A 9,491-nucleotide genomic window follows, 5' to 3' on the forward strand; every position below is an offset into this window, starting at 1 on the left:
AAGCACGTTAGTAATAGTCACCTGCAAAATAAAACACAAGTTATCATGATTAATGCATGTATGCAGTGTCTATCCATATGAAGGACACTTTGTCTCTCGACCCTGGCATCATCGAGACAAATAATAAGCCGGCATTAACATTCTGATTAGCAGTGTTTGATTTCATCGTGCAGATCGGAGATATGTGATTTAGCATGATTCCCCCCAACCATGTGTGTGCTTGTGTAAGTGCATACGGTAAAGCAAATAAAGCTTGAAGATTAATCACTGACTGAAAATAACCATCACATAACCAAAGAGTGCACAAACAGTGCCATAGTCATACATCAACCAGATAAAATCAAATACAATCCTCCAGAATAGGAAAGAAATACAGACAAGTGAATTCCGTCAACAAGCCTGACGGTAATCCAACACAAATGAAAGATCTAACTGGATGAGGGTCCCACAGATGGCCCTATCTCCTCTTCCATCCTCGCGAACTCTGCGGCGAACCTGAGCTCGGTATTCTCCTGCTGTAGTCTCCCAACTTCCTTCTGATGAATCTTCATCTGCCTGAAGTAGTGGTCTCTCTCTGCCAGGTAGTGATCTCTCTCGGCGATGATCTTCAGATTCTCTGACTCCTTAACCTTCAGCTTGGTCTCCCACTCAGCAATGAGGCTTCTGACTCGGTCATCTCTCTGATCCTTCACTATGATTTGCCTTCTCTTCTCATCTTCAATCACCTTTGATGCTCTGAACAGCTTATCTTTGGTGATATCATGCTCCCTGTTGGACGATGCTAAGGCTTGGCTGATCTTCCCATAATAAGCTGTATCCGTCTCAAAGCGTTTGGTCTCCAAAGCATGTCGCTTGTCTTGATCTTCCATCTTCACTTTGATTTCCTGATTAGCTGCCTGAAAATGAGCAACACTTCTCTCCAACTCCGCTTTCTCTGCAAGTAACTGATCTCTGGCCCTCTTCATCTCAAGGAACTCCTCCATGCTGACAGAAGAACTTGGACCCTCAATCCTAGGACACACTGAGTCACCTCCAGGGAACGGTAGAAATGTAGACTCAATCCTCTTCCGCAACCAATCCTCAAATAGTGGAAAATACCGGCAGTTGACTTTGCCATAAGGAACCTTACCCCTCCTCTGGATATCTCGCCATTCGTCCAATACCTGCCTCAACTTGGTCTGGTTACCATCAATCGGGAAATAGAAGGACTCCTGAATCTCTCGCCCGAGAGGAGGACCCTCTATAGCAAACCCCATCTGTCTCCGGAGAAGCATCGGGTTGTAATTAATGCAACCCTGAACTCCCACCAAAGGCACATTAGGTAAACTCCCACAACTACATATGAAGTCCTGACCAGCTAAACCATTATGAGTCCAAGCAATGTCATCAGCCCGCAGACCCATCAATCGGAAGGACCACTTGACACTAGGGTCAATCTGAACAAAAGCACCTCGGGAAGGCAAATACCCCATGAACCATCTAAAGAGCAACTGAGAGCAGCATCTAACCAGACCACCCCGCCTCTTCTCATTCCTGTTATGCACTGAGTAGTAGACATCTCCAATCAGGGTAGGAATAGGGTTTCTCTGCATAAACAATCTGATAGCATTATGGTCCACAAAATTCTTCTGGTTAGGAAACAGCACAATCCCATAAATGCTCACAGCAATCAGAGCACAGACCGTCTTCCAGTTACCCACAGCAGCATGTTCCTTGGCATTGGCCTCCAAGAAACTCAAATGAAATCCAGGTAACTTTCCCTTCTCCTTCAAACCTTCCTTGACCATTTCCGGACTCAAATAAAGAGCACGTGAAATCCCAAGGACATCTGGCTCTGCTCTGGTGACATGAAAAGGAATCTGATCACGGATCTGAATACCCAGGATGCTGACATAATCCTCCATCAGAGGTCCCAACAGATAGTCTGGAAAAACGAAACACCTCAACCCAGGGTCATAGAACTGAAGAAGAGTGTGAATGGCGCTCCTGTCGCAGTCAGTGAGCCTGAAAACCGTCTTCAGAATACCACCGTATGACTCTCTAAACATCCCCACATGGTCAGGAGTAATCAATGCTACCATATCCTTGAGCACACCAATCTCTGGATCGAAGAAACTGTAAGCAATGTTGTTCTTCAGGCCGGTCCTCATCTCTGAACAGAAAGTCTCTCAACCAGGATCTCGATCAAAAGTGTCCCTGCATATGGGTAAACATGAGTTAGATGCAAATAATGCAAAATGTAATGATGCTGATGAATGAATGCAATGCGTTGCCATCCTCCAAGCCATCTGATCATTTGCACTGAATCTGGGCTCTGAACTGATCATAACCATCTGAGGAATGTACAATCCCAATTCTGACCCACGGGTTCCGAAATAAACGGAAGACAGATACATCATCATCACCATCATCACCAAACCATATCCGAGTAGACACATCACCCTTATCTGAATCGGCCCGGGGAACCCGAAATAAACGGATCCCCACTGATAAAATATCTCGGCCCGGGGAATCCGAAATAAACGGATCCCCACTGATAAGTCACGGACAGCACTCCGGCGTCACGGCAATAAATGACCATAAATCCGACTTATAATTATGTCTCTGAATCACAGATCAAAAGTCACCATCTGAAGGCTATCTGAACAAACATCTGACAGAACAACCCTCCCCTCACAGGTAAGTTCTAATCAAGTCATCCTAAGGCGGATAATGGTCTCGACAATCGGGCAGAGATACTCAATGGGTTTGCCCTTTCGGGTGTGCCATTGTAGCTCCCTTAAGATCGTCTAAACCAAAGATCCGGGAATGATCGGTCACCAGAGTCAACAACTCAAATGGAGTGACTCAAACAAAGCGGAATATCCACAGAGATGAGCACTATCAAGTGAGCCTCGTCCGGCTTGTGGCACATCACGCCGCCAGGCACATGTTGACTTAACATGAAAGAGGCAACGTGAGACCACACTAGTCCTAGGTGTATACTCGGGCCTGGGTTTTAGCCCCACTCAGAACACCCACCCCACACAACAGAACCACCTGCAGAGGACAGCAACAACATGATAGTATGATGCATGCAAACATTTAATGCAAATATATACACACTGGTTAGAATAATAAATGCAATAAATAATACAAAATAAGCAACCCAAACCAATCCTAAAACGCTAGGAGAGACTCGCTTAGGGACGATGGACCAGCATAGGTCTACATCAGTACGTAGTCCCCAGCAGAGTCGCCAGCTGTCGCATCCTGCGAAAAATCAACCGGCGAGCCTAAAAATAAAAACACACAGAGCCGCCACTAAACGTTATTTATCCCAAGATAGGGAAAGGAAACGCTCAGAGAAACCTGGAAAGACATGGTCTCGCGACCAGAGAGAAAAGGTTCGGGAGTCGGTTACGCGAGGGGAAGGTATTAGCACCCCTCACGTCCTAGGTACTCCTAGGGATCCACGTTCTAAGAAAAGAAAAGGTTGCTAAACATCACACACACACACACGGGGAACGCAGGTGGGGTTAAGAGAAACGGGCTCGATAAGGTATCGCACCTTATGCCTACATATCTTGTCTGGAACAAGAATCAGAGCCACTGTAGTTCGGCTTACGCACGCCAAACAACACAAAACAAACAAGCAAGGGTGGCAAACATGGAGCCCGACAACCACTTGATGGAATTATGTCGGCATCCGAACCAACACACACTCAAAACGGCAAACGTGGAGCCCGACTGCCAATCACTGGGCTTACGTCGGCATCCGAGCCAAACACACAATCAGATAACAAGTAAACACACGCAAAAAAGAAAAAGGTTGCCCGGAGTGGTCTCGCACGACCACCTGCCTACATACCTCGTCTGGCACGAGGATCAGGGCGATGTAGTTCCCCTGAAAGGGACTAAATTGCTAACCAGAAACCGGGGAAAGATACACAACTAGGGAGCTGAGACTCGAGCCTAATGTTGTCATGCATCGTTAACCCTAAGTTCGGTTTTCTATCCTACTTGCATAAGCAAACTAACCTAACCAGGAAAGAAGCTAGCACACAAGCATACAATCATACCAATCAACATACATTAAATGAGAACAGGCATCTCACACAATCATGTCAATCAGATATCCACATAACACGCACTATAGCCAAACAAGGGGCTCACTCAATCAGGTTTGACTGCCTAAGCAATCGTCTGTACAGGCTGTGTTTGCTCTTAACCTTGCCATTACGAGGCTAAGGTGAAGCAGATGAAAGGATGAAGTGAGGATCAGACCTCACAGCTCTTATCCCTAACCAGGGAGAGCTGACAAATGAGCATGGGTCCAGAATGGGGGAACCCTTCTATACTCGATGACTCTGACACAACAGATCTTGGGCTTTTGATCTCGATGCTACAACCATGTAATGGGAGCAAGGAGAAGACTCACTGAATAGTGGGGGACAGGTTGCTTGTCCCTACCTTCCACCAATTGCCTTCTTCGAAGGACTTTTCCTGCTTGGGCTTGAAAATAAACATACACAAGCATTGCCTCTTAAGGAGGACTTCAGACAATTTGCCCGGCCCGGTAACAGCCGGGTCTCCAGACTACATGAAGTAAGAAGGTTATACCTCAAATGCAAGTTGCTTAAGCAAAGCAAAGCAATAGTTCACAAGGAACTGAGCAACTAAAGTACCTGGAAACAATCAAACTCAATCAGTAATCAATCAGACAAACTGTAAACAACAAACAATTAACCAGTCAAACTATACAACACAAAGCAAGCTCAAGGCTTAAGCCCAAGCTTCAACACCTACAAAACAATGTTATGTTAGTGTACAAACATCCACAACATCAATTAAAATCAACTTGTATCATTCTCCATGTACATTGCTTTTTTGATCCTGAAAAATCAAGCAATATTAGCAACTAGACCACTAGGCCAAGCCTAGGGTCCCAAAGCAAGAAAAAAATTTAAAACAGCAAGGCATTCACCAACCAATCTCAAATTAACATCAAACAAGATCAAACATCATTGGTCTCATGTTTATATCATCCATCATGTTCAATTCATACACAAAACAATCCATATGAGGTCAAATGAACCACCAAGCATACAAACAGAAGTATTGCATTCAAATCCCTATCAAAATAAATCCAAAAATTCTCAAATTAAATACACCTAAACAGGGGTCAATCAAAGTCTACCATGTCAAATTTGAGCTCAATTGGGCAAATGAAACCATGTCAATGAAAATCAACAAAAACAGACACAATCATAAGCTCCAAATCACAACATCAACACATGCTTCCACTTCAAAAATTCATATCTCATTGAAAACAAAAAAGAAATGGATGAGACCAAAACAGGGAGGTCACACAATGTGTCTAGTTCATGCATATCAAATTTCATGGCCATACAATACAATATGAGGATTTCCCAATCAATCTACCAACATGTATCACATGAGCTTGCAATTTCAACAACCAGAAATGAAAAATCATGATCAAATTGAAAAGGCAGTGAAAATTCTACAAAAATTCATACAACATCACAACATGCCAACCAATCATCATGCAAAATTTCATTTTATTTCAACATGTATAGGTCACTCAAAAAAATCCTGCAAGTTGACATAATGAGGTGTGACACAAATTGTCACACCTAAGTTCCAGAATTTGCTGCTCTCTAACCAGGTATCCAAAATTCATGAAATTTACATATAAATAATCCTCAATGAGTCAAGAACCACCACAAAATTTTCAGCCATTTATTTTATGATATGAGTATTTCATGATCAAATTACAAACATGTATCAAAATGTGACATACATTAGAAAACCCTAGGTCAAATGAAATATTCCCCAAGCACAACTTTGACCAATAGGTCAAAAAAAACCTACACAAACCAAGGAAGTCAACAAAATTTTTCTCATATTTTTCTGATTTTTTTTACTATTTTTTCTGAATTTTTTAATGTGTTAAACATTTTTCTAATAATTAAATGAAATTAACTAAAAAATAGTAATGGCATTTCTGTAATTTCCGGTACCGGCGGGAAACAGCTTTTTTTGAATTTTCAAATCATTTTTTGGATCAAACACTCCTTTTCATCGTCTTCCACATGGAGAAATTCCAGAAATTCGAAAATCATGATGAACATCAAAACCTAACGAAAATTAACAAGCCATAGCTCGTCCGAACCGTCTTCTCAAGCACATTCCAAATATCCAAACTATTTTCCCTAATTGTTCCTAAAATTCTTGAATCGAGCATGTTAGGGTTTTGGATCATACTTTCAAATCGCGATTTCTCACTACACAGGCAAGCATTTGCAAAACTAAAAGCATCATTGTAACCTATGTTCATCACTCTTTCTAACGCATATCATTATTGCACAAATGGTGAGATTCGAATTTTGCTCAAACCTGAAATGGCAGCGCTCGAAACGTTGTTCTTCGCGTCTCTTTTCCTCAAACAGATGTAGAAGAGCTATGGAGAAGATGATTAGAGATGCTTGCTTCAATTGATGTGGATCCTAGAGCTCACAATTCCAATTTGCCATTGTTGAGGAGTTTTTGCACAGCCACGATTTGACGATCTTTTGATGATGAAACACGAAAACAGGTGTAGAAGAAGATGATTGGAAGTGAATGCAAAAAGAATTTCCAAGTTTCATCCACAATTGATGAAGATTGATGATTTTGAGGGTTTGGTGTTCTTGAGCAAAATGGAGAGAATGTTGAGATTTCAGATCCAATCTTGGAGAATGTGAGGTTCTGTTATGATTATGGAGTGATTAGGATATATATACTCAGCCTTAATCATGATTAACAAATGATTAATCAAAATTGCAATGTTAAGCTAAATGCACTTTTCTTCAATTTGGCCAAAAATGCCCTTGCCTTATAACAGTCCAAATAGCAGCTGAATTATGGTTTCAACATGTCCAAAATACCACTTGTAATATGTAGAAACAATTCCCACCTCAATTGGATGCCTATTGTGCAATTTCACTATGTGGTAGAAAAAGGCCAATTTGTGCACTTTCACTTTTCATGCCAAAACTCACATTATGAGACATAGCCATGAAATGAATATTCAAACATACTCTAAATGCCATTCCTGAGGTGTTGGAAAAAGTCCCATTCAAAAATTCCAATTATTTTGAGATTTGGACAATTTTGCCCCTGGTCCAATTCAGCTGTCCAGTTGAAAAGTGACTTTTTGCCTTGGCCATTTTTGAACAAATCCAATGATGCACCCTCAAAGTACATGTCAAATGGAGTTTGTGCATATAAAGAACTTGCAATTTGGACAAACCATGTGGAAGTTATGGCCTCCTGATTACGGTCTTTTCTGAAATTCACTGAGCCATATCTCGCAAACCGTACATCGGATTTTCAAGTTCTTGGACTTTTTGGAAAGGTGAGAACAAGATCTACATCTGTCATGTTGAACAATTTTTCATTTGAGGCTTCCTTGGACTTCTGTTTTTGAGGTCAAAAACTTTCCACTTTTGGAAACTTCTATTACAAGTCAGTTGCTATTTTTGGCAGTTTTTGTCCTGACTTGATTTTCTTCATTCTTAAGCTTTGAGATGTCATACAACACTTGTTCCAACATGAATGAAGTGTGTCTAACTCATTTCCACCTCCAAATCCACCAGATCATGTACAGTTGACCACAGTTGACTTTTCATCTGATAGATGAATTTGGCAATGCATTGATCCATCTGAGCCCCAATCTTCAACTGAAATGGCTCAAGGGTGATACCCTAGCCTCAATAAGCATAATATAATCACAAAATGAACCCCATAACCATTAGAAACCTCATCTCCTGATCCAGCCCTGATTGGCCCAATGCAACTGATTAGGGTTGACCAATGGTCAAAACCCTAATCTCAAGGAATCTTCTTCAATCTCCTGATGACATCCAACCATGATGATGATGATGTATCAATTCAATCAAGATGAAGACCAACATCCATTGAGAATCATGAAACCCTAATTCACAGTCCAATCCTCAGATGGCCCATGATCAGTCAATAAACCCTAGGCTTGCACCTTTGAACTTCCTCATCTCCTGATCAAGACTTGGGAGGATAGCTTGCACAATGTAACCACATGATATGCAATATGCAATGCCTAATGACCTAAAATGAAATGCAAATATGTTAATGCTAGTCCCAAGAGAGGAGGGCAAATTTTGAGGTGTTACACATGGTCAGTTGTATCAGCAAAGGATGAAGAAGGCTTTTGATAAGAAGGTCATACCTCGTGTATTTAGAGAAGGCAACCTTGTGCTCAAGAAGATTCTATCTTTCAAACCAGATTCTAGGGGCAAATGGACTCCTTATTATGAAGGCCTATATGTTGTTAAGAGAGCCTTTTCAGGCGGTGCTCTAATTCTTACAACTATAGATGGTGAAGAGTTCACTCGTCCTGTGAATGCAGATGCAATCAAGAAATACTTCACCTAAAAAGAAAAGAACAACTCACTAAGTTGAAAACCTGAAAGGGTGGCTTAGGCAAAAATGAGCGTCTCGGTGGATTGAAACCCGAAAGAGCGATCCAGGAAAAAAATGGAGACATAAAAACAAAGAAAAAATCATCCTGATAAATTGAGTACCTTGGGGAAATTTATGCAAAATTAGGGATTATGGCAAGTAACTGCATCCTGCTGATCTTCAGTTTTGAAGACATTCTTGAGCAAATCGGTCAATTCTGATTCACCATCCCCGATGAAGTCGCCAAGAGCACAGTGGATATCGAAAGTTGATATAAGGATTAGTAATCATTGTATTCAATGTAGCCTTTTTCCATGTAAATTACCATTTTTCAACTTTTGTAAAGATCTATGGAGTCTTGTCATTTACCGACTACCATTCCATTAAATAAAGTTAAGCTTTTTATCCAATTGTTTCTACACTTGTTTAATTCAACCAAATAGATTTAAATTTTATTATGATCATTTTTGAAATTAAATTTTAAATTAAAATCATATTTTCTTAAATATATAAGATTAGTTATTTTAAGCAATCGATATCATTTAAAAGAATATCAACATCAGTTTGAAAAGCGGTAAGCCCTAAGTGCGGAGCAGTATTGGTTCTCCCCAAGCAGTGGGTGTAATCCATGTTTCATCCCCGACATCATTTCAGTAATCGAGTTCTGCTGTTTTCCCCAACCAAGCTTGTTGGCCTCCCTTGAGTTGTAAGCGTGTTATTTCGGCAGTTAGCACGGCTTCGGCAGAATTTTAATTCCTTGCAAGTCGTCAGAGTTACTCCTGATGTTGAATAGCTATTGTGTTAGCCCCCTGCAGGGTTGTCTCCCATTTTATATGGTGTTGACCTAAAATTCCTTGCAGAGTTTGTAGTAGTTTCCTCAACAGATCCTCTCCTTGTGCTTTACCCAACCAACATTGGGCTTTCAAGATGTTTGTTTCTCTCCAGCAGTTGTTTCCCTTCCGTGAGGATTGGCTAGGGATTGTATCGATGATTCAAATCAGTGACATTTG

This window comes from Lathyrus oleraceus, chromosome 3 (assembly GCF_024323335.1).
Source record: "Lathyrus oleraceus cultivar Zhongwan6 chromosome 3, CAAS_Psat_ZW6_1.0, whole genome shotgun sequence".
Lineage (NCBI taxonomy): Eukaryota > Viridiplantae > Streptophyta > Magnoliopsida > Fabales > Fabaceae > Lathyrus > Lathyrus oleraceus.